The sequence below is a fragment of the Bos mutus genome, chromosome 3 (assembly GCF_027580195.1).
Source record: "Bos mutus isolate GX-2022 chromosome 3, NWIPB_WYAK_1.1, whole genome shotgun sequence".
Taxonomy (NCBI): Eukaryota; Metazoa; Chordata; class Mammalia; order Artiodactyla; family Bovidae; genus Bos; species Bos mutus.
Window position 1 is genome coordinate 43,858,320 of NC_091619.1, and position 27,819 is coordinate 43,886,138.

Sequence of the window (27,819 nt, forward strand, 5' to 3'; positions counted from 1 at the left end):
CATTGTCGTTCTAAATGACTTCTATTGTTTTGTAAGAGACAATGATTTCCTGCACACTTTTTCGAATGCTGATTGTCTTCTAATATTTCATTCTGGTTCCTGAACAAATCATATTCAGAAACAAGGTCCTTTCACCATGTCATCCAGGTGATGCTTCTTCTCCATTGCCTTACATTGTTATTTCATATGTTCAGCTTTGGCTTTTATTTTCATTATTATTAAACAGATAGTATCTAATCTCACTTCAAATACATCAGTTTAGATAGTGAGTAAACTTTCTTATTCCAGCACATTTTCCAACAGTGATTTTGAATAATCTTTTAAGATGTAAAGCTAATGGGGAGTTATACATGTAATGCAGTTAAAACTATATATATATAGAGAGAATATATATATAAAGAATATATATTCTTTACCCACTGACCAACTTGGGAAGCCCATGACTGAGCACAGCATATATAGATATATAGATACATAGATCCTGTGTGTATGTGCATTAGCTGCTCAGTCATGTCTGACTCTGTGACCCCATGGACTGTAGCCTGCCAGGCTCCTATGTCCATGGAATTCTTCAAACAAGAATACTGGTGTGGGTAGCCATTCCCTTCTCCAAGGGATCTTCCTGATCTAGGGATCAAACTCAGGTCTCCTGCACTGCAGGCAGATTCTTTACCATCTGAGCCACGAGGGAAGCCCACATATCTCATATATTTCATAATTTCTATTAGATTTTGTCTATTATTCCTCCTTCATTTGAGAGAACTTTTCTATACCCACAATTAATACTCTGATACTTCAAAATAATGCAAATATCTTTACATAAAGTATAATTGAAGTAACTCAATTTATTAGGTTGGCATTGCTCTGCCACACATACCAAACAATAACATCGTAAGAAAGAAAATTTAGATATAGACCTCATAAATATGAATCTAAAAATGTGTAACAAACAGTAATTACTAACATCTTTATTTTTTTTTCTGTCCTAATATCTATTTGATTACACAGTATTTTTATTTCAAGCCCTGCAACACCACCTACCATTCATTCTATTATTGTCCTAGTTCAGATCCTTAAGATGTATCACCTGGTTTATAATAGTAACTTTCTTACCTGTCTCTACACTTTCACTTTATTCTTTTCATTACTCTCTATCAGAATTTTCTTCCTAAACACTATATTATCATGTTACATCAGGATTTGAGGACTGAAAGTGTTAAAATAGTTTTACAGGTTTACTTAATTCCTCTTATCTCAACATTTGAAATTCTCCATTACTACAGTCAACTAATTTTTTAAGACTTTTATACCACTATCTACATGGCTTCCCTGGTGGTTCAATGTAAAAAATCTGCCTGCAGTGCAGGAGACCTGGGTTGGATCCGTGGGTGAGGAAAATCCCTTGAAGAAAGGAATGGCTACCCACTCCAGTATTCTTGCCTGGGAAATCCCATGGACAGAGGAGTCTGGTGGGCTACAGTCCATGGGTTTGCAAGAGTCAGACATAACTTAGCAACTAAACCACCACGACCACCATCACTGCCATTATACAGGCTGTGTGATCAGTTAGGCAACTCCGCAATCTTCCTCATCTTTCTTACGTTAGTACCTTTGCTATACTGTTTTTTACATGGAAACTTAATCTATTAAAATCCTATTTCCTTTTCTCCAGTTTTAGTCTCTTCACCTATCATGCTCCTACTTGGTTTTAACACTCAGCAAATTCCACCTTCTATCATACCTGAATATAGCACTTATTATTTGTTACACATATCTGGAACACAGCAGACGATCAGTTCAGTTCATTGACTCAGTCGTGTCTGACTCTTTGCAATCCCATAGACTGCAGCACACCAGACTTCCCTGTCCATCACCAACTCCCAGAGCTTACTCAAACTCAAGTCCATCAAGTTGGTGATGCCATCCAACCATCTCATCCTCTGCTGAGCCCTTCTCCTCCTGCCTCCAATCTTTCTCAGCATGAGGGTCTTTTCCAATGAGTCCGTTCTTCCCATCAGGTGGCCAAAGTATTGTAGTTTCAGCTTCAGCATCAATCCTTCCGATGAGTACTCAGGATTGATTTCCTTTAGGGTGGACTGGTTTGATCTCCTTGCAGCCCAAGGGACTCTCAAGAGTCTTCTCCAGCACAGCAGATGATATCAGATCTTATTTTCATCCTGTAGGTATTTCCTGGATTTCTAATAAAATTGGAAAACTTGAGGTTCTTAATTTATGTCTAATGATTCTCTGTCTTCTCATCATCTAACATAGTATTGTATATACATAACTATTAGATTATTAATATGTACTTAATGATGGTATCAGACACATTTAGTGGCATATTATAGAGTAAAGCCTGAAATGCCTGCCCCTTCTTCCAGATGCAAGCCTCGTTTGGAAATATTTGAATTTGTTTCTTTTCTGTTTAGCAGCATTTTTTAAACTGAAACTAAATCACACATGTCAAAATGTGTGGATTTTCTGCTTCTTGATTCTGTAATTTTCTTGTCCAATGAATAATAAAAGTATTTTTCACACTTTTGGTTAGCTCCTAGCTATTCTTACTTCTATCCTTGTTCATCTTTGACCATTTTTCTCATCACTCAACTCCAAGCTTGCTGGAAGCATTGCTTCTCCTATTCAGTGAAAGAACTTCTTTAATGTATATAATCATAATAGTGATTTTGAGTATTTAAGGACATTTTTCCCATCTAATTCGTACACGACTTGGGACACTAAAAATTCTCTTTCAGCCACAAGAAGTATAATTTATTTTTCAATTTATTGTAAAATATACAGAAAACTAACACATATACATACAGGAGCAACTCATTTCAGCATAATCTTTATGCTGCCTAGAAAATTCTTAACTTTAGTTTGAGTAGATATAGCTTAAGAGATACTCCTCTAAACATTTTGTTTAATATTTAGATACTTGTACTCTTCCTTTTATTGCTTAGTTGTGCATTTTATTTATTTATTTTTTCAGTTGTGTATTTTAAAAATACATGTTCAAGAGGCCCTACTGAAGAGATCAAAGCATTTGATATGCACACAAAAATGCCTTTAATACTTTCTAGGAATCAGATATTTGTATACTAGAAATATAAATATTGACTCAGAATGCTTCCAAGACACAAATTTGCTTCATAAAATCACCAAAAATGGCATCAACATTTATATCTGTTTACTGTGTTTAATCTACAAAACAGAAAAATAAACCACAGTTTTAATTAAATTCTAATAACATCATGCTCAGAAGATTCATAATTAGTGGACATATTTGCATTTAGCATTAATTTAAAAAATATTTATTCAGTACCTACCATTTGCCAAGCATTTTGAAGTAGAGGATGAGTGTTTTCTCAGCAAAAGATACCAACAATTTCAGGGTAATTTTAAAGAGAATACTTTAGTGGGAAAATGTAATCAATAGTTTGTCTCAACCTCAGAACAATTAAGTTGTCCCTGTTTCCAAATACCCAATTGGAGGGTTTCCAACTTTCCTATGTCTCTATTGTACTATGAATAATGTTTCTAACTCACTAATTTTGCTGCTAATCAAACACTAAAAAGAGATTCTTTATACTTTCAGATATGCTTTGAAAAAAAGCCTCCCAACGTATGCACAAGGGAATTATAAGTTCATTAGTATACAGCTTTTCAAATCTTAGATTCATGGTTCATTATGTTACCTTAGAGATAAAAATACAATTTTACACTTATATGACAGTAAAAAGAATTAGAATTAACAACTGATTATGAGTTTTAATCTTTGAAGTTAATATACAGGCATCTCCAATTTAAATATCTCAAATCAAAAGCTACCTTTAATATTTTATCACAAACAATATTAAAACCTAAATTAGATCCACTTAGAGTAATACTTTCCAAAAGCATGCAGTATTTCTAGATCTTAAAATAATTTCCGTATTTTACAGTATAGACAACTTTAAAAATATATGCAGGCTGAACAACAAAATATATGCTGCTAAAAATATTTGCATTTTAGCAACATTTGCTATGCTCCTTATTCAACTCATTCTTCAATCAGTTATAGTTTGTGGCTACATATTTCAATGGGAAATGGTTTATCTGGAATCCAGTGATACAAAATAACAGTCTAAATCAAAGAAGTACATATCACATCATTCATGGCCAAGGAAATGTCTCAAGTTTGTTATTACATGTCACTAAAGCCTAAATTAGCTCTGAGACCAATCCATGAAATTTAGCTAAATATTTAATACTAAGCCCTCTAAAAAGCTTTACATACTTTGGAAAGGCTGCCATAAAATTCTACAAAGTTGTACAGAATAGAACGTTCAGGTTGTGTGTTAGAAAAAAACCCTAACATAGCTTATCCTTTCAGGAATATAAATTGGACAGACCTTACAGACCTGCCTTTCTAGCCCTAACTGGATATTAAGCATGAAGCCTGTCCTTTAAAGAGGGTTTGCATGCGTGCTCGGTCACACCTGACTCTTGCGACCCCATGGAGTGTAGCCTGCCAGGCTGCTCTGCCCAAGGAATTTTTCCATGCAGGAATACTGGAGTGCGGTGCCATTTCCTCCTCCAGGGGAATCTCCCGCACCCAGGGATTGAACTCATGTCTCCTGTGTCTCCTGGCAGGCAGATTCTTTTACCACTGAGCCACCTGGAAGGCCCCCTTTGAAGATTATTTTTGCATAAATAAATTATTTGGTTACAAATTGTATAAGGGTAATAAATTCCAACAAGATGTCTGTCTCAGTTCTTGTGATAATCCCTATACAATCAGAAATAATAATGTGAAATATAGTTATATATTGGTATAGGATATTCTAAGATATTCTAAGAGATATTTTGGACTAAGTTGAGAGCTAAGGAGAACAATTTTTTATTTTATTTTTCATCCTGCCTCAATTACTCCTTCAGAACCCAGCTGAATTTCTTTGTCTTGAACATCTCTCCTCATTACAAGAAGACACATTCACATTTATTTAGTGACATTTAAATGTATAAGAAAATGTTCTGCTATTTAATGTTCTGTCAAAATATGAAAAAAATCATGTCCAGAAAAAGAGACCAAAAGCAAAATATGTATGAAGTTTCTAAGGAAAGTCAATATAAACAAAGTTGCCCCAGGATGACAATGGTCATGGTTGCAAAAACTATTCTTACTATTGTTGTTTAGTCACTAAGTCATGTTTGACTCTTTTGTGACCCCATGGACTGTAGCCCATAAGGCTCCTCTGTCTGTGGGGTGCTCCGGGGCAAGAGTATTAGAGTGGGTTGACATTTCCTTCTTCAGGGGATCTTCTTGGATTAGGGATTGAACCCTTGTCTCCTGCATTTCAATTGGATTCTTTACCACTGAGCCACCTGGAAAGCCCTCCAAAAACTATACATCTCTTTATTTATAGTATCATGGGACAGCCCAGGATGATCATTAATTTGTATGCAAAAATTAACTCTTTGATCAAGAATATATGGCTGTCTTTCTAATTTGTTGTTACTCTGACATTATATGAAAGTATTTGAGTAAAGTGTAAAAGTATTTATTACTATTTATTGCAATTACTTTATATTTCTGTTAAAAAAAAAACAAACTCTTGAATACTAGAGAAAGTTTCTGAAAATACTAGATATCAGTAAGAATTTTCATGATTTTGTCAGACACCTCCCTCTAGTACTCTTCAGAATTGCTGCCAAATTCTTAAGTCTAAAACACGGCATCATGTAATTTCCTTGCTATGTTACCTTTTAGTAACTTCTTAGAAATTCTCTTAACCCATCCGGTATGATTCTAAACCAAGTCCTTATTACCTTCTGAGACACATCTTCGCCCATACTGCTGTGTCTCTGAGCATGTCAGACCTCATTTAGAATGTTTGTCTTGTTCTTCTACACCTGGCTCATTCCAACTGTTTCCTTCCTATCATTTCTGGGTACCTAAGTGACTTGCATCTTTCTTGAACTTCTCAGGCAGATCCAAATTTCTCTTTCCTGAATTACTGCAATAACTAATAATTATACCTAGAAGTACTATATGTGATAATACGGATAATACCTAGTAAATTAATGCATTCCAAAACTTCATTTATAAGCTACTTATTAGAAGATGAAGACTTGCTGCTGCTGCTACTGCTAACTTGCTTCAGTCGTGTCCGACTCTATGCAACCCCATAGACGGCAGCCCATTCACCCACAAAAATCCTAAATATAATTGATATTCTGTGCTCTACGTTGGATAACCTAAAATGCAGCTCAAATACATTACCGACAAAAAGTGTAATTTCTAAAAATTTCAGTGAAAAGATGGATACTATACTCAAGACGAGGGCTTCCCAGGTGGCACTAGTGGTACAGAACCCACCTGCCAGCGCAGCAGACATGAGACATGGGTTTGAACTCTGGGTTGGGAAGATCCCTGGAGGAAGGCATGAAAACCCATTCCAGTATTTTTGCCTGGAGAAACCCAGGGGAGCCTGGTGGGCTACAGTCCATAGGGTTGCAAAGAGTCAGACATTAGTGAGAAACTTAGTGCACACACACACACACACACACACACAGTCAGGAGTTATTAATCAGTAGGCATATTTAGGCAATATGAACAAGTTCCAGAGATCTGCTATAGAACTCTGTACCTATAGTCAACAATGCCATATTCTACACTTAAAAACTGTTAAGAGAATACATCTCAGGTTAAGTGTTCTTACTTCAATAAAATAAAATTTAAATGAAATAAAATAAACCTGGAAGCCAAACTTGCATCACTCCATGATCTATTCATGTGCATCCTTGGCAACCTATGCAGTGTCAGATATTTAGTAGGTGTTTTTTCTGGTTATTCATTGCTTCAAAACTAAGCATCTCAAAACTTACTGGCTTGAAACAACTATTTCATTTGCTTACAAGTGTGTGGTCTGGGCTGGGCTCAACTTCCAATTCTTCTGATAGTCTGTTGCTGGTCACTTTAGTGGATGAATTCAGCAGGCAAGTCAGCTGTGGGCAGTAGAAAGGTTGAGAAAGCTAGGCATCTCTCTCTCCCATCTACCCTCAGGGCCTCTCACTCTCCCTGCTTCTTCTTCTCATGGCCTTTCTAAAAGCATAGCTGAATTTCTTGTCCAGAGGCCCAAAGTTCCCTTGACTGCAAAAGTGGAAGCTGCCTGACTTTTTAAGGCATAAATTGGAACTGGCACAGTCATCTCAGACCTATTCCTTTAGTTAAGCATATTATTTTTTTGTTGTGTAGTCTCTAAGTCATGACCTACTCTTTGCGATCCCATGGTCTATAGCCCACCAGGCTCCTCTGTCCATGAGATTTTCCAGGCAAGAATATTGAAGTGGGTTGCTATTTCCTTCTCCAGAGGATCTTCCTGACCCAAGGATCAAACACGCATCTTCTGCATTGGCAAGTAGATTCTTTACCACTGAGCCACCTGAGAAGCCAAGCACATTATTAGTCCAGCCCATATTCACAGGGAGAGAATTGTATAAGGGGACAATACCAGCAGACTGATTATCGGGGCCACCAATGGAATAGACTACCACATGGCTTAATCACTACTTATTGCATTGGCAGCTAGTAATACAAAACAATGTATTCCAAGCTCTAATCACTAGGAGGAAAATGACTTCCCCATTTGGTAACATGCAAAATTCAAATATATGGAAATTAATTTCTTTAGTATGTACAGAATTATTCTTTTGACAAAGTTCTACTTTAACCATAACTTAAGCTATAATTCCTAAAAAAAAAAAGTGAAAATTGAAGTTGCTCAGTCATGTTCGACTCTTTGCAACCCCATGGACTGTAACCTACCAGGCTCCTCTGTCCATGGGATTCTCCAGGCAAGAGTAGTGGAGTGGGTTGCTAATTCCTTCTCCATCAGATCAGATCAGTTGCTCAGTCGTGTCCGACTCTTTGCAACCCCATGAATCCCAGCATGCCAGGCCTCCCTGTCCATCACCAACTCCCGGAGTTCACTCAGACTCACGTCCATCGAGTTAGTGATTCCATCCAGCCATCTCATCCTCTATCGTCCCCTTCTCTTGCCCCCAATCCTTCCCAGCATCAGAGTCTTTTCCAATGAGTCAACTCTTTGCATGAGGTGGCCAAAGTACTGGCGTTTCAGCTTTAGCATCATTCCTTCCAAAGAAATCCCAGGACTGATCTCCTTTAGAATGGACTGGTTGGATCTCCTTGCAGTGCAAGGGACTCTCAAGAGTCTTCTCCAACACCACAGTTCAAAAGCATCAATTCTTTGGCACTCAGCCTTCTTCACAGTCCAACTCTCACATCCATACATGACCACAGGAAAAACCATAGCCTTGACTAGACGAACCTTTGTTGGCAAAGTAATGTCCCTGCTTTTGAATATGCTATCTAGGTTGGTCATAACTTTCCTTCCAAGGAGTAAGCGTCTTTTAATTTCATGGCTGCAGTCACCATCTGCAATGATTTTGGAGCCCAGTGAATAGTCTGACACTGTTTCCACTGTTTCCCCATCTATTTCCCATGAAGTGATGGGACCGGATGCCATGATCTTCGTTTTCTGAATGTTGAGCTTTAAGCCAACTTTTTCACTCTCCACTTTCCTTCTCCATAATTCCTACCAATGGCAATTAAATAGGGTTTTCACTTTTTTTCTGTGTTAATTCATGATTTATAATGTTGAATGCATTACTGAAATATTAAGCTTTCTAAAATAACATGCCACGCAGTGTGAGTAAGCTTGCAGAGTACTGGCTTTTTTTCTCCTTCCCAAATATTTGATGAGACTGGCTTCCATTTCATAATTTTGAGTATTCTCAAAATTTAGTAAAATCACATAGAAAAAAATATGACTAATCAAAGTAACCCAAATAATTAATTTACCATGCTAATATTTAAAGATACCACAATTACCTGTAATGTTTTAACCACATGCAAATATTAGTCCTAACAGCTTATAATGGATAACTTCAGAGTAAAGTGGACCTCATTCTTCAAGTTCCAACCCTTTTCACATCTTTATGGGGAAGAAAAAATGGTATGTTAGTTAGCAACTCCTGATTGGAAAACCAGACACACACTTAGGTAATCTACATCTTAGGTGGTCAAGATGAAGACATAAAACATAAATGAAAAAAACAAGAATCTCAAGTTGGCCCTGGGGTCATCAAATGGAGACTATTTGTCCTCAGAGATGACATGACTCAAGGCATCCCTATGAAGAAGATCATATCAACTCTCAGTCCCAGAAAGTTGTCTTTAACCACGATTTTCTTTCCATCAGTTGCAAATTTTGAGCTCTACTCCTCATTTTTCTCAGCCATCTGGTTTCTGCTGACTCATATGGCTGGCTGTGTTTTCATTTGAGATGTTCAGTGATATCTGAGATGGGGTATTTCTTAACTGTGCAATACTCTTTCACACACTGCACCACATTGATTGAGCCTCAGACAATAAATGCCCGCAGCACATACTGGTCATCGTTAAACCAAAGTACCCCAACAATCTGCCAAGCTCCCAGCGGGTGAAATATCTCCTCCCCACACTCAGGGAAGAACAACACAGGGTAATAGGTATTTTTTTCTCTCCTCTCTAGCTAACAAATGGCTAGCTGCCATAGTCTATAACAGGTAGGAGTTTTTCCACAAATATCCATTGCAATTCATATCTATTTGGTTGAATAAAAATAAATACAATGTAGTCTTAACACAAAATCCAGCAATAATGCCTCTAGGTATCTGCCAAATTAATTTGAAAACTATGCTTAGACAAAAATATGCACAATGAAGCACAGTAAAATATGCTCAACATCATTAGTCATTAGAGAAATGGAAATCAAAACTCCAGTAAGATGTTACTCCATACCCTTTGCTGCTGCTGCTAAGTCACCTCAGTAGTGTCCAACTCTGTGCAGCCCCATAGACAGCAGCCCACCAGGATCCCCTGTCCCTGGGATTCTCCAGGCAAGAAGACTGGAGTGGGTTGCTATTGCCTTTTCCGCCATACCCCTTAGATGGTTATAATAAAAATAATGGACAATGACAAGTACTGGTGAGGATAGAAATTGAAACTGTCATACATTGGTGGGGGCAATTTAAAATGGTATGACTGCTTTGGAAAACAGTTTGGCAGTTCCACAAAGAGTAAAATATAGAGTTAGCATGTGACTCAGCAATTCCACTCCTAGGAATAGACCTGAAAGAAATGAAGATATACATTCATATAAAAACTGTACATAAATATTTCTAGCAAAACCATTCTTAATAGCCCAAAAGTAGAAACAACCCAAACATCCATCACCTGAAGAAATGATAAACAAATATGCTATATCCATGTAATGAACATATGTATATATATGTGGATATATACCTATGGATATAATGAATATATGGATATATACATATAATGAACCATTGTTCAGACATAAGATAGCAATTAGTATTGATACCTGGTACAACAGGGATGAACTATGAAACATTATAATAAGTTATCAAAGTCAGGAACAAAAGGCAACATATGGTATGATTCTGTGTATTCAAAATGCCAGCTAGAATAGACAAAGCCATAGAGACACAAAGTAGATTAGTGGTTGCCAGAGACTAGGGGCAAGGGAGACTGTGGAGTAACTTCCGGTACAAGCTTTCATTTTGGGGTGGGGAAATTATTCTGTAATTAGGTAGTAGTGATGGTTACACAACATTGTAAATGTACTAAAAATACTTAAATATACATGCATTTTGTGGTGTGTGGATTATGTCAAAATTTTTAAAAGTAAGATAAAGCTAAAAGTCAATATTACATGTGAATGTTTCTAGAAACTTTATTCATAATCACTAAAAGTTGGAAGCAATGAAGACGTCTTTCAGTAGGTGAAAGGTTCAAGAAACTGTAGTATATCCAAATAATGGAGTACTATTCAATGATAAAAGGAATGAGCTAGCAAGACATAGAAAAATATGCATGAATCTTAAATGTGCATTACTAAAGGAAAAATGTCAGTCTGAAAAGGCTACATGCTATATAAGTCCAACTGTATGAAATTCTGAAAAACATAAAACTGTAGAATGGGTAAACACACCAGTAGCTGCCAAGGGTTGCAGAAGAGGAAAGGTTTGAATAGATGAAATAAAATAGATATTTTAGGACAATTAAGCTATTCTGCATGATACTAATAGCATTTGAACTTTCCAACACAAATAGTAAACCTCAATGTATGCAAATTAAAAAGAAATTATTTAGGAAATCAAGAGGTCCCAAGATAGAATGCAGATTGTGACAAGGAAATCTAACTGCATTCCAAAGCACAAAATAACCTCACTGAAGGAAGTGGGGGAATAGGTGCTTACCAAAGCAACTTTGGAAATTAGCAGAGTCTGTAAAACAAGGCAAAAGTGACCACAAAACTTTGTATTAGAGTTGCTTCTCACTGGATTGTGGGTTAGCAGTTCTGGTACTGCTATACATGTACACTGAAATTGAACAATTAAGAAAATTGATGGTGGATGATGGAAGCTATGTCTCTTACTATTGGAACAAGAGGTTACAGAGAAGTAAGGGGAGAAGTTTAGATGATCAATTTGGTAATGAATTATAGTTGAAGACTTCAATATGAACTGATATTTAGTTTAATACAGTCACAGATGGATACACAGGAAATATTTATAGATATTTATCTACAAGAGAGTTGGTATACATACACATGGTTTCTTGCTTTTTCTGCTGAGAAGGCCTAGAAGCAATGGTACTTCAGCAGCAGTCAGCACATCTACTGCCCAGATCTTGGTTAATATCGTTCTCCAATAAAGTGAACCAGGGCTCCTTGGAGAAATGGCTGCTTCCAGACTGTGCAGGAAATAAACACGATGATCTTGCAGCATGTGTAGTGCCAGAAAGAAAGTGCTAAGACACACACACACTGTTAGGAGCTGAATGTATCTCCTCCAATTGATATGTTGAAGCCCTGAAAACCCATTTGGAGATGGAGGCTTTGAGATAATTAGGTTTAGATGAAGGTGGAGCCCACATAACAGGATTAATCAGAGCTTGCTCTTTCTTTCCCTCTCATTTTCTATTTCTCTCTCTCTCTCACTCCCCACCATGTGAGGATACAATAAGAAGGCAGTCATTTGCAAACCGGGAAGAGGGCCCTTAAAGAGGAACTGAATGAGTCAGCATCTTGTTCTTGGACTTCCAAGCCTTCAGAACTTGAGAAATAAATTCCTGTTGTTTAAACGACTGAGTCTACGGTATTCTGTTGTAGCAGCCTGAGTGGACTAAAACACACACACACACACACACACACACAAACACACACACACAAATGGAATTTCAAAGCAACACATAAGCCAATTGAAAGAGCTCCCAATGTTTAAAGTTGGAATAATTTGATCAACAAAATAAAGTCGTATTGGATTATAGTCTAAATATTAAATAAATATCCATGAGTCCATATGAATATAAATAAATTATTGAATAAGTAAATACTTGGTAGAAAATTTTAAAAGCTTCCTTGCAAAGCTATGGATTTTCCAGTAGTCAGGTATGGATGTGAGAACTGGACAATAAAACAGGCTGAGTAATGAAGAATTGATGCCTTTGAATTATGGTGCTGGAGAAGACTCGAGAATCCCTCGGACTGCAAGGAGATCAATCCAGTCAATCCTAAAGGAAATAAATCCTGAATATTCATTGGAAGGATTAATGCTGAAGCTGAAGTGCCAATACTTTGGCCATCTTATGCAAAGAGTTGACTTATTGAAAAAGACCCTGATGCTGGGAAAGATTGAGGGCAGGAGGAGAAGAAGATGACAGAGGATGAGATGCTTGGATGGCATCATTGAGTCAATGGACATGAATTTAAGCAGGTTCTGGGAAATGGTGAAGGATAGGGAAGCCTGGTGTGCTGCAGTCCATGGGGTCACAAACAGTCGGATGCGACTGAGTGACTGAACATGATGCAGAAGAACTCCAGGTATTTAAACAGATCCTTAGCCCTCAAGGATGAGGGAGCATAACTCCCCATCTTCTGTTCCTCCTGCCTATCCAAACCGACCTCTATTTCAAAGCATAGATCACACTCAGTCTCTTCTACATACATCTCCACTTATTCATTCTTACCCACCAACCACTGATCTATTTTCTAAATATCAAGTATGGGCTTTTATAGTGACTCCATCACTCCATGCCACCCCCTACCACCAAATACAGTATGGAAAAAGAGAGAAAAAAAGTAACTTCACAATGGAGAAACTTGACAAATACTATTTCAATCAAATGATCAAGTTTACTATCAAAAGTGATGTCAGATTAATAACATACACTCTTGATACTATGAGAATGGCACTTTATCACTGTGATCTTCCTCCCCAAAACTCTTAACCTGGTGTAATCATGATGAAAACATTAGACAAATCTTCATTAAGGGCCATTATACAAAATACCTAATCAGCATTCTTCAAAACTGTTAAAATAATTAAAAAACAAGGATTTCTGAGAAACTATCAGAGCCAAGAAGAATCCCAGGAGACATGTCAACCAAGTATGAACAGGATATAGTGGATAGGGTCTGACAAAAGTTAAAAAATTAGGTAAAAACTAAGAGAATTTGAATAAAAGTTTGAACTTTATTTAGTAATAGTGGATCAATATCGGTTCATTAATTTGATACATGTACCAGACTAATTTAGGATGTAAATAATAATGAAAACTAGATGTGAGATACATGAGAACTCTCTGTACTACCTTTGCAACTTTTCTGTGAATCCAAAATTTTTCTAAAACCAAAGACTTATTAAAAAAATAAAGAGGCTGTTTAGAGTCCATGTAATGTCACCTAAAAATACACTTTGACTTTTCACTATATGCTGTGTCATTTTTATCAGAACTCCTGCCTAGACAGCATGCTGCATTTGATGATTGTAGCTCCACAAAAGGTCAGCCTCTACTTTATCTGGCTTAGCTGTGGAGAACATTTACCAGGATAGTAAAAACCATGAAATTTAGTGCTCAGTCTTTCCAGGAACTCATGGGAACTTCAACTTAAGATCCTGCCTATTCAGAGGGCCTCTACTCTATGGAAGCTGCACTCTCTTTTCTTTTTTTTACACTCTTTCCTATTTCTACTCAGGACTGAGGGGCAATTATCATTCTCATGCCACTCCCAAAACATGAGGCCTTTACTATCCCTCACCCCTTCTTTCTTAACATATGAATTCATATCTCAAAAAGGGCCTGTTCAGCCAAAAATCTCTCTACCAGAATGACAACATCATCTATTTATCTAACTTTGCTTGATGGGCAGGAGAACTGGAGAATAATTCCTTAGAAACAAGACAGAGCTTCCTTCCCAGGAGCCAGATGAAGCAAGAGGGGGAATTCACAACTAATTTACAATTAATGAATTCACATCCACAACTAATGAATCTCCCACCCACAGTGATAGACAAAATGCTCCTTCTAAAGCAACAATCAACCAACAAATGAACAAACAGCAACAATCCCTCATTTCACTACCACCACTTCTAAAGATATATAATAAAATTTATTCCTGGGAACACTTGAGACTCTAAGCAAAATTCTAATGTTGAGAATATGATTGAGCCACAAGTTATTACAGGAGAATTTTGGCTCTAGGATTCCAAATAAACACTGGGCAGTCAGAATGTATTAGATAACATAGCTGCAGGTTCAGAACATGGCCACCTTCCTTGGAAGAAACCAGCTATGTGTACTTGGTCAGCAGATGACAATATAATATTTTGTTAATTTGGTAGGCGTTTTTCTTTTTACTCTCTTTTTTTTTTTTTTTGCCTTTCCTCCATTTATTTGGTTGGATTATAGCCTCAAATAAGGGTTGTAAAAGATGAGTAAAATGAGTCAAATTTTATCTTTTTCTTTTAAAACCTGAGATCCAGGAACAAGGCTATGCTACATCATAATATCTGGGAAGAATATGTGATCAATTTCTATATTCCTTATCTTTCCTATCAAGAATGAAAAAAAAGTCACTTGTGGGTATCTGAGAAAAGAACCAGAGCTCTACCTCTTCTGCACTCACCCTCCCCTCATCTCATTCCTGACACATTCCCAATGTGGCTACAGAAGCAGAATAATGTGGTCCTTCTGTTTGATAGGAGCACAACAGTACCTGAGAGAGAACAGATGCTTGGAGGTCTTGTCTTCAGGAAAGGGAAGGAAACTACTTACATGTATGGACAGTAGATGATGGTCATCTCATTACTTGTCACAGAGAAACATGAAAATGACTGTGGATCAGGTGCCCACAGTCCTTACTAAGCTGCTGGCCCTTTGTCAACTGCCTAGAATGTAGAAGCAATTCTATTTGAATGGGAAAAGAAGTTTTACAGTGAGTGAGATTTTGATTTTGCCATTTGACTGATTAAGAATTCAGAATAAAAACTGAGTTCTATTAAAGAATAAATTGAGTTATATTTTTGTTGAACCCAACTAAGTCTGAAGTCAAAGGTTAGTACCTACTACATTTTTATTAGTGTTTGAAAAAAGAGAAGAATGCCTTTCTTAATAATCATAACTTTGAGAAGTCTTTGTTAAATACAAAACTGAAGGAATTATATTAAAGGAAAAAAGTGAGGAGGATTAATTATATAAAATATATATAAAATATATGAGCATAAATATATGTTTCCTTACACTTTTCAGCCCCCTTGCAATTAGAAGAGTAAAATAAACTCTTGGCTATTGGACTATGAGTAGAAATTGACATCTTATTTCTGGTTTAGGTATTTAATTGCTTAGATGAAAACGTCCTGCATCTTTTTAAAGTGCTACGTGACTCAGGAGGTCACATAGTCCAGAAGAGTCAACCAAAAGAAAGTAAAATCTCTGACAACTAGGTCTCAGCATGACTGTATGGAGCAGAGGTTCCCTGACAACCCACATGGGAAATGTAGCATGCTGCTGCTGCTGCTAAGTCACTTCAGTCGTGTCCGACTCTGTGCAACCCCATAGATGGAAGCCCACCAGGCTCCCCCGTCCCTGGGATTCTCCAGGCAAAAACACTGGAGTGGGTTGCCATTTCCTTCTCCAATGCATGAAAGTGAAAAGTGAAAGTGAAGTCGCTCAGTCATGTCCGACTCTTGAGACCGCATGGACTGCAGCCTCCCAGGCTCCTCCCCGCAATGGGATTTTCCAGGCAAAATGCACCATGAGTAAGACATAAACCTCTGTGGTTTTAAGCCTCTGAAATTTCAGGCATAATTTGTTATCACAGCATAACCTAACCATGCTTACTAGTGTATTATAGAACACTCAAAACACAGAATTACATGAATCTACTAAATATCATATTTTGTGTTAAGTGAAAAAAAATCAGGTCACAAACCAAAGTTATTAAAATAATTACAATTGTGTAAAGCAATTGTATAAATTGACATAGATTAAAGCATTGATGGTGGAATTATGTGTTACATATTTTCTCCCTTACTTTCTTTTACATTTTTATTATTACATATTCAGAAAAAAATAAATTAGAAATAAAAAATGATCACATATCCCTTAAAACATCACTAGTGGACTGGATACAGTCTTAGGCACCTAAGTAGGAAATAGGATACATTTTTCTTTCAAGTAAAAATCAAACTTTGCAGGTTACAAACTTCTAAATTTTGTACATTTATTCATTTTACTTGAATATCAGCTATAAGCACTTGCTGAATATTTATTCAGTGCCCAATAATGTGTTATGTATTTTCTAAGACAAAAAGGAAATATATGTCACTTACTGGATTATTACACTCAGTATCTATGGAGTAAAGACTTAAACAACCAAGAATGTGTTCACAGTGGCACATAAACATAACTCTCTTTGATTTCACCACATATATTAAATAAAGCACTGAGTTAAATGCATATGCTTAGTATTTCCTTGAAGCAAACTTGATATATTGTGGTAAATATCACTCTGGACCTTAGGTGCTTAAATAGATGGATCAAATCACAAAATATTAGAATTTGAAGACATTATGGGAATTTTTCTAATGAAAGAAATGGTCTGTGAATTTGGAAGTACCTGTGTTCAGTCTAAAACTTGATATTTCTGGCAGTTTGACTTTGGTCAGGTACTTAAACTCTTGAAGGCCCAATTTCCTTTACTGTAAAATAAGCATAATACTATTTCTTGAGATAGACTTAAGTATTGAATGAGAAAATATACATAATGGACTCAAGGCACTGTCTAACACAGTAATTTCTCAACAAAAGATGGCTACTTTTATTACTCAGTCCTACTATGTGGTTTTACTCTGATAACAAATATAGAAGTTAAAGAATTGGGGGATAACATCATAAGGCTATATGAACACATACTATACTTGAAATGTAATATTAAATGTACTAAATACTCCAACAAACATATGACTCTAGTAAATATAAGAAAATAGACTATGAAGGGTAATCAGTATGTAATTTTCCAACCAGGGATTTTTGGAAGGTACCTACACCTTTTGATCTCTCCTCATGATTGACACTTTCCGCCTACTTTCTCCTTCATCTACTTTATCATGTCAAAGGGCTGGGGACAGGCCTGGTTATAAACTTTTATTGTACCTTTCATGGCTTAAAGCAGATAGTACAGCAAGTTAGGATAGGCAAGGCAAACTAGGGGCCCCAGAACCTGAGTGAGGAGCCAGGTAAGATTTTACAGTGAGAAACAGGATATGGCTCCATGGGATATGGCTGATTAACCATAGTGGAAGCTGGACGAGGAGAAAATAGAGGGATAGAGAAGTTCAAGAAGAATTACAGGAATGATGGCATTTGTTTGTCCACCTGTAACAGTGTTACTTATACTGGTATATTTATCTTCAGGTAATGGATACCAAGGAAGGTTAAGAATGAGAAAATGAAAATAATAACCCTAGGATTATTGGGAGAAGTATTATGGAGAGGGAGAAGGAATGAGCTGAATGACTTGAAGTACTAGATTAGGTACAGCAGAAAAATGGACAATTCAGGAGAGGGCAACACATGAGAAAAGGAAGACTGAGATAAAAGGAGACTGGTTTGCACTGGGATAATGAGGACACTTATTAGTCCTTCTAATCTCCTCTAGAATTGTCAACACTGTGGCAATTGAGAATAACAGGACTAGCTGTTTTATAACAAATAGACTTGACCACAAAGAAGTGAACTTGAGAGTACTGACACAGTTTACATATGCCACAAACAACCACCTTCGGCCAGTGATGCTACCCAACTGTGCTGGACTCAAACAGATGACCCTGGGGTGAAAGGTTCTATTATCACAACATTTCTGATCACCAAGCTTTCCATGTTTCTTAAACTCCTTTCCTTAATATTCTACAGTGTGTTTATTTTTATGGTTATAAAGCCATCCTCAGATTTGCAATGATATTTACCACTATATTGCAGAGTATTTTAACTGATGTTAGTTCAAATCAATTCTAGAGAAACTTTCCAGCCAAGGGAATTGCAAGCTAGCTGGTTGACATTGGAGGTCAAATACTCCAGGGCATGGGTCTCAAATCACTTAATTCTTCACAGCAAATTAGAAATGGGACTCCAGCTGGTGCTAACGCGTAAGACAGACTTGCTGTATAAGGACAAGCTGCTGCTTGGATTTCAAGTCTTTATATTCCTAAAATAAAAAATATGAGACTCCATTTCCCTCCCCCAATCTCATTCTTTCAGGGTAAAAGCTTTCTTAACAACAGCAAAAATCTGGCCAACTGATTTCAATACATAAATCTTGCCAAGGTATAAAAATAAAATATGATTTAAGCAGCAACCTGTAATCTCCTGTTGACGACCAGCTGTGCCTCCTATTAGTATTAATGGAAGTTACACAGGCATAATAAGAAGGAGGGGAAAATGCCACCTTATGCTTTTTGCACACCTTAACATTTTTATAGCAAGTCTGATTACAAGGGTTTACTTGAGCGGCAATTAAACACTGATTGATTACTAAGTACAATTTGTATTCCAGGCAACATGCAAATGGCAATGAAATTCTCAAATAGGGAATGGAATAAATTCTTCTCACATCTAGAGAGAGAATCACATTTTTTAAATAGCAAATGTTTTCTAACACTGAGGAAAGAAGTTCACTGTAAGTTTTTTTTTTAACAATACATTTTTACCCAAAGACAATAAGCCTTGATTCATTTTAGGAGGACTAAATGATACAATTTCTGCAAATTGTACTTCCCAGTTCACCTTTAGACCTATCTCTAAAGAAATCTGTCTTGGATTATAGTACTCATGATACAGGAGAAACTGACACTAAACAGGTATACAAACAGATATAACATCAGTGAGTATACAGCAAAGAAAAAGTTCAGGAGAAAGACGGACGTTGCTGTGTATGTCTGTCTGTGCATGTTCAGGGGAAAATGACAGAAACGGAGCATTCAGGGCTTTTTACTGACTGTTCCCCGAGTGTGAAATGTCCTGATCCAACATTGTTGAGTGGTCACCTGCTCAGTAGCATTTTCGTATTAACCCAAAGACAAAGGCTAAGAAGAGCTAAGAAGTTGGTGTTCTGGATAAGTAGTAAGCCCGGAGTGGTTGAAGTGGTGTGAGCTGGAGAAGAATAGGAAGAGGTAAGATCAGAGAAATAGAATTTCAGATCCTGAAAAGCCTCGTAGTCCATTCTACAAAATGTGGATTTTACTTTAGTTTTAACGAGAAGCCATTGCTGGTTTTGATCAGGGAAGTGTTATGATTTAACAATATTTTTCAATCATCAATCTAGTTTTTACACATATGTAAAGAATTCATTTTAAGTGCATACATAGATGCCCTTGAAATCTGTATTTTTCCTGAAAAACTGGTTCACTTTATAAAATTGCTTTCACTTCTTGACAATGGAATGTAAAAGAGAAATGGCAGTTAATAGTCTTATAATCAGATGTGTTTAAAAAGAAAAGCCAGAAATTGTTATTGCTTAGGATATTGTTATGAATGGCAGGGAGAGATAGAAGAAAAGTAAGGGAATGAGTTACGATGTTTGTAAAACAAAAGTTTTGAAAAGGCCGCTTGAGATCTTGTTGTCCAATAGCTTGCTTCTGGGCTTCCCTGGTGGCACAGTGGTAAAGAATCTGTCTGCCAATGCAGGGAACACAGGTTTGATCCCTGGGTCAGGAAGATCCCCTAGAGAATGAAATGGCAACCCACTCTAGTATTCTGCCTGGGAAATCCCAGGGACAGAGGAACCTGACAGGCTACAGTCCATGGGGTCACAAAAAGAGTCAGACGCAACTGAACAATTAAACAACAGCAGCAAGCTTGCTTTGAGAGTTGGGATAGTCATTTATGTTCTTTGTGCTGATTTCCAAGTATAAAGACTTCGTATCTTCCTTAGTAGTTCATTCTAACATTTCATTACTTTGGCATAAAATTGATTTTCCTTGAAGCCAATTAAACTCTTCAGTAGTTTGTTAAATTCATTTCTTGATCTGATGTCACAATAGAAAACTGCTCACTATTCTTACAAAAAAATTTAATACAATTGTTTATTCAAATGTAGCAAGTTTTATCTTCTCTAGGCTAAATGATTCCAAATTCATTTATCTTTCTCTGTTTTTTGTTGCTTTAGTCAGTTTTTTTTGCCAGTCTCAGAACAATCTACTTTAAAGTATGAATTGCTTTTTGTATCATTGCATCATATGAGTTGTTTTGAAATTTGTGTTACACATGTAGCAATCTAACTTTGTGCAAATGATGTGAGAAAGATGACATAGTATTTAACATATTATATTTCTGTGAAAATTTGTGACAGAGCTCATCACATAAGCATGGATTTATTATATATATACCAACTGCAAATATATATATTTACATGGGACGTGGTTGACACATATATCTATCTTATATATTTCTTGTTGTAGCACAGAAAAGCCACCATTTAGATAATATAATTCCCTAAACATCAGCATTATTATAGATTACAGATAGACCAGAATAGAACCAAATAGAACTGAATAGAATAGAATAGATATATAATTAAGAAAATAGGTAGAATCTGCAGGAGGGTGTCACTCCAGTACTCTTGCCTGGAAAATCCCATGGACGGATGGAGAAGCCTGGTAGGCTGCAGTCCATGGGGCCGTGAAGAGCTGGACACGACTTCACTTTCACTTTTCCACTTTCATGCATTGGAGAAGGAAATGGCAACCCACTCCAGTGTTCTTGCCTGGAGAATTCCAGGGATGGCAGAGCCTGGAGGGCTGCCATCTATGGGGTCGCACAGAGTCGGACATGACTGAAGCAACTTAACAGCAGCTAAGCAGGGGGATGTAGGTTACTATAACTCTATTTCAAGATGAAAGATGTATTGAATGAAGGAGTCTTGGGCAAGAAACCAGGATATGCCTAGATTCAGTCTTGAGAAGATACACAGTTTACCCTTACAAAGCCTCTTTTCACAATATAAAGATAATTATATAAAGAAGCACTTTAAAAGTAGGTATCATTCTCCTTGAACAAAACTAAAAATGCACTTTATAAATTATAATGCATTTATAACAAACAAAATCCACAAATTTCTAACATTGCTTTAATACCTTCTATCAAAAAAACTAGTTAACAGAAATACCAATAAAAGACATAAGCATCAGTTTCTCTGTAAATTCTGATTGTTGTGATGATTACATCAGAAACTATATGCAATGTCCAAGGCATACAGTAAATGATGAATAAAGGCATGTATTTTTATTAGCTCTAAGTAAAATTAATGACTAACCATGCATGGTTCAACAGAGGACACCACACATCAATCGATGATAGTTAAGACTAGTACAGATGGGAAGGTGGCTCTGTCCACACATTCCAGTCATTCATTGTCCAGCAACAACAAGTGTGGGCCAGCAAAATCTTTCCTTTGAACAACAGTGGATGCCAAGATCCTAACCGTTCAATACAATCTGTCAAAAAGAAACATTTGGTGGCCTTTAAATAGAAAATATGATGCCAAAAGAATGCTTTTGGTTCCATATTTCTTTAATCTCCAAATTACAAACAGTGGTGTTGAAAAATGTTTCTTGACTGAAAGATATATCATATTCATTAGGGAACCAAAGTCAATCCTGAAATATGTTAATATTGTTATATCCTAATGATGGGGCTGAGGGTGACAAAAAAATAATCTAAAGCCCTTAGGAAACAAACTTTTGTGTGTGTATGACACAGATGGTTGGAATAAATTATGGGACTCAATAAAAAGCAGTTTAATTTACTTAGTTTTAAAATCCATTTGGACATTTATCAAAGATCACATTGTGAAATCTATTTGTGCTACTTGGAAGAGTCATGCTAATCAGTCTCCCTCAACTTCCCATCTCTCATATCCAAAAAAAAAAAGAAAATAATAGGACAATATTTAAAAGAAAATCTTTCAACTGAAATCTAAAACAAGATAGCCAAGTTTATGAGTTCAGCAATGACTAACCTTATACAACAAATCTAAAACATATACTGACTGATAAAATACATCTATATATGCACAGACACATGTCACATACAATGGCACAAACATGTAATAGCCAGTGCTTCTAAAAGAGAGTTAAAACACTTACGGAGTAATAATTCTGCCTGTGACACAAACTGTGTTAGGTAGGAAGAAATTTTCCCCTCCCCTCCTAGGTTCTTCTGGATGCCTTAAGAATTAAACTGACATGAGACAGATTAACAAGAGAAAATCAAACAAAAATTTTGTAACATGTATACATGGGAGAGACCCAGAGAAACTGAATAACTCGCCCAAATGGCTAAAGCGCTCAACTTAAGCAGCATCTTCAGCTAAAGACAAAGGAAGATGTTGAGGGTAAGAGAGTCAGTTTTAGGAGGTTATTAGGAAAAGCTTAGTAAACAAAGTGATTGTGATGCAGATTTAAGGCACTACTTTCTCCACTGATAAAATACTTGGTTATCCTCTTCCAGGCACAGAAATAAAGACACCCTTATTAAAATGGACATTCCTCTTATAAATATGTTTCTTACAAAAGGGCACCTACCTGGTTTTCGAGCCCTTTTCATGTCTGCTGTTTCTCAGAAAATAACCAATTTAAAATAATATGCCAAAGAGACATATTTTGGGATGGCAAATTCTGCTCTCCAACACTACCAAATAATTGTTCTCTTGCATTCTGCAAATTGGATGCAATTTTTTTTAAAAGTATAATCTGATAACATTTTCAATAGATGGAGAAGAAACTACTCAGGATACCCCCCCCCCCAAAAAAAAAAACAACAACTAATGAAATTCTTTGAATGTTTAAGACATGAAATAAAATGAACAATATTTTCAAATGTACTGAAAAGACTACTCTAGGTACTTTACACATTGACTATATTTGTCAAATGTTGCCAAGTAAGTTGCTAAGGCAAGAGTGAGAACAGGAAACATGTTTCAGAGTAAGCTACTAGCTTGGAGTTTCTGTGATTGCCATACATGATAAATTTCAACTTTTAAATGTTTAACGATGTAATTGGGCAAGTGCTACTGGAAAAATAAACATGCTGATTTTCAACCCATTTATTCCTTCGATCAACACATATCTGGGTACACCTACTTATTTCTAGACACTATATAAGCTAAGGATTCAATGGTTAACAAGACATAGTATTTGCCCTTGAATAATTCTCTCTGATGGGTAAGATAGAAAAATAGATCTACAATACTCAATATTAAATGCTAATACAAAGTAGGAAAAGAATGAAAAGAGACCATAATACACTAGTTGTATCATCCATTCACATGAAATATTTGTGGAGCATATACACTGTGCTAGGCAGTTAGTCCAGACAATGGGGGAACATCAGTGAACAAAACAACCTTATAGAACTTAAGGTAGATGATGAATGGACACATAATTAAAATAAATAGAATACCAGTTTGCAATAAAGTAAGAAAAGAGGTACAGTGAATGGGACAAATGAGAGCTGCAATTTAAATGTAGTAGTCAGAATAGGTCTTACCAAAAAGGTGAATTTTACATAAAAGCTTGAAGCTGATAAGAGGCTAGCTGTTAAAATTGCTGGTAGAATATCACTACAGGCACAGGGAACAGCAAGTAGAAGAGTTGGAGTGAATAAGAGCATCAGGAAGTAGGAGAAGAGGAATAAATGAGTTAGATCATTGATGCCTTATGGGCACTATGAACTTTACTAAGTGAACTGGGAAGCCAAAAAGGTTTTGGAGCAAAAGTCTAAGTATCACTTTAAAATTCAAATAAATCAATGCATTCAATTAATTATGTTGTAATGGGATATTATTCAAATATTCAATTTATTTTGTCTTGTTAGATGAGACTTCCCTGGTGGCTCAGATGGTAAAGCGTCTGCCTACAGTGCGGGAGACCTGGGTTCAATCCCTGGGTCGGGAAGATCTCCTGGAGAAGGGAATGGCAACCCACTCCAGTATTCTCGCCTGGAAAATCCCATGGATGAGGAGTCTGGTAGGCTATACAGTCCATGGGGTCGCAAAGAGTCGGACATGACTGAGCGACTTGACTTTCCTTTTCACTTTCACTTTAAGCAGTGTTCACTCTTTGTCAGTTTCTACAATTTGGACTGCAAAGAGATGAAACCAGTCGATCCTAAAGGAAATCAACGCTGAATATTCACTGGAAGGACTGATGCTGAAGCTGAAGCTTCAATACTTTGGCCACCTGATGAGAAAATCTGATTCATTGCAAAAGACCCTGAAGCTGGGAAAGATTGAAGGCAGGAGAGGAAGGGGATGACAGCGGACGAGATGCTTGGATGGCATCACTGATTGAATGGACGAGTTTGAGCAAGCTCTGGGAGATGGTGAAGGATAGGGAGGCTTGGTGTGCTGCAATCTGTGGGGCTGCAAAGTCAGACATGACTGAGCAACTGAATTGATAGAATGACACAACTTGAAAATTGTAGCCAGGACCATGATATTATAAATCTATTTGCCAGATTCTATAACTAGTACAAAATTTTAATTCAGGACTATGATATGAATAGTTATTTTCATAGAATGGACTGTAGAACATTATAGACACTTTTGCATGTGTGCTAAGTTGCTTCAGTCATGACTGACTCTGCGACCTTATGGACTGTAGTCCACCAGGCTCCTCTGTCTATGGGAATCTCCAGGAAAGAATCCTGGAGTGGGTTGCCATGCCCTCCTCCAGGGGATCTTCCCAACCCAGGGATCAAACTCACATCTCTTCTGTCTCCTTCACTGGCAGTCAGGTTCTTTACCATTTTTAATGTAAAATATGAAAATTACAGTGAGCCTAACATGTGCCAAGCACCATGGTAGGAGTAAGGAAGGTCTTTCTTTCATGCACACACACAAATTTATAAAAGGTATATGTGCTTATAATGCAACAGAGTTTTTAAGATATATTTTACTTTTTCCTATAATTAACTAATTGTGCTTGTTACTTATCCAAGTATATTTAGGCCATATAATCTCATATGTTCTTTAATATACTGTCAGTGCCCTTCACTGTTGGTAATATTATACAATCTCAGTTCTAAAGACTAAATAAAATTTAACTGTATCCATTCAATACAGTTATTGATCAGCCACCTTTTGTAGGACATTTATGATGTTATGTTTTTGCTTTTGCATAAACAACTTTGGAATGAGCCATACTTTATGTAAATTGTACATAGAAGTATTATTTTTTTAAAGACACAAATATATCCAAAATGAAGTTGGAACAAAGGTAATGCACATGTTTAAAATTTTGGTGAGGGCATGTTCTTTCACTTTAGTCCTGATTGGCTCTTTGCAAACCTGTGGACTGTAGCCCACCAGGCTCCTCTGTCCATGGAGTTCTCCAGGCAAGAATACTGAAGTGGGTCACCATGCCCTCCTCCAGAGGATCTTCCCTCCCCAGGGATCAAACCCATGTCTCCTGCATCACAGGCATATTCCTTACCCTGTGAGCCACCTGGGAAGCCCTAAAATCTGGGTGTGTTTTGCTAAATGGCTCTAACTATATACCATACAAAACTTTAGTAATTATAGAGTCTTATGAATCCATTAATTTTCCAACACCTTGACCACGCCTTATATTTTCCTTGCCAGTCTAATGGGTGAAAAATTATATCTCATTATCATTTAAATGTCATTTCTTTGACTACTAGTTTGGTTGATGTAGTTTTACTTTTTTTATCATCCACTTGTATTCTTTATTTTTGTGTGTGTCTGTGTGTGTGAATTGCCCATTATTACCCTTTATTTATACACTTATTACTAGAAATCTTTTCCTCTCAGGTTTTCTGTTACCTCTGTCATATTTAGAAAGTAATGAAGTGAAGTCGCTCAGTCGTGTCTGACTCTTTGCGACCCCATGGACTGTAGCATACCAGGCTCCTCCATCCCTGGGATTTACCAGGCAAGAATACTGGAATGGGTTGCCATTTCCTCCTCCAGGGGATCTTCCCCACCCAGGGATCGAACCCGGGTCTCCTGCATTGCAGGCAGACGCTTTACCATAATTAATCTAATTTGAACATAATTATATGTACTATTACTAGGTACACTTTAGGCATGGAGGAAGATAGGATAAGACACACTCAAAACTAACAAGGACTTCACACTATAGAGGAAATGGAGATCATGAAAACAAACCAAAGAACAAGAATAGCCTGTCATTCATTATTCAGAAGATTAAAAATGGATCTTTACAGTTTCATATTGGAAAGCAGAAAGAGAGCCACTGATTAAGAAGGGTTTAGGTTTTTCTTTCCAGACTTTGATTAAAAGCATTGGGATTTTTCCCCCCCCACATATAAGTGATAATATACAATATTTGTTTTTTCTATGTCTGACACTTCATGTAGCACAATGTCCTTCAAGTCCATTTATGTTGTTGCAAATGGCAAACTTTCACACTTTTTTATGGCTGAAAGTGATAGTCGTGCAGTTATGTCTGACTCTGCGACTCCATGGACTGTAGTCTGCCAGGCTCCTCTGTTTATGGAATTCTCCAGGCAAGAATATTGGAGTAGGTTGCCATTCCCTTCGCCATGGGATCTTCCCAACCCAACGATTGAACTTGGGTCTCCTGCATTGCAGGCAGATTCTCTACCACATGAGCTACCAGGGTAGTCTGATAGCTCCCTGGCTACTCATGGCTTAGTAGTATTCTATTCTATATATACATATATACTTCACATTTATTCATTCATCTGATGATGGACACTTAAGCCACTACTATATTTGGCTACTGTGAACATCAGGCTTCTATGAACATTAGGATACTTATACTTTTTGAATTTGTCTTTTCATTTTCTTCAGATATATACTCAGGAGTGGAATTTCTGGATGACATGGTAGTCTAGTTCTAAGTTTTTGAGGAACCTCCACACTGTACTCCATATTGGCGGCAATAAGTTACAAACCTACCAACACTGTACAAGCTTTCCTTTTCTCCATGTCCTCATCGACATACATTATTTGTGGTCTTTTTAAAGATAACCATTCTGAGAAGTGTGAAGTGATATCTCATTGGGATTTTGATTTTAATTTCTTTGATGATTAGTGATGTTGAGCATCTTTTTATGTGCCTGTTGGCAATCTATATGTGTTCACTCAGCTCTTCTATGCCTTTGGAGCATTCCAGTTTATTCACATTTAAAATAATTACTGATAAGTTAAAGCTGAGCACCGAAGAATTTATGCCTTTGAACTGTGGCGTTGGAGAAGACTCTTGAGAGTCCCTTGGACTGCAAGGAGATCCAACCAGTCCATTCTAAAGGAGATCAGCCCTGGGTGTTCTTTGGAAGGAATGATGCTAAAGCTGAAACTCCAGTGCTTTGGCCACCTCACGCAAAGCATTGACTCATTGGAAAAG

At 36.9% G+C, this 27,819-nt stretch overlaps 1 long non-coding RNA gene across 2 annotated transcripts in view; it reads right to left on the minus strand.

Annotated features, from left to right (window-relative positions):
- Positions 1 to 628: 628 nt before the first annotated feature.
- Positions 629 to 27,819, minus strand: part of LOC138987226 (uncharacterized) — a 45,735-nt gene continuing 18,544 nt past the window's right edge. Inside the window, exons 4-6 of one of the 2 annotated variants that reach the window (XR_011463662.1) lie at positions 11,677 to 11,821; positions 7,808 to 10,174; positions 629 to 7,424 (exon numbers count right to left, since the gene is read on the minus strand). This is a non-coding gene — a long non-coding RNA (uncharacterized lncRNA). The remainder of the gene's footprint in view (positions 7,425 to 7,807; positions 10,175 to 11,676; positions 11,822 to 27,819) is intronic. The other variant, XR_011463661.1, reaches the window with a different exon arrangement.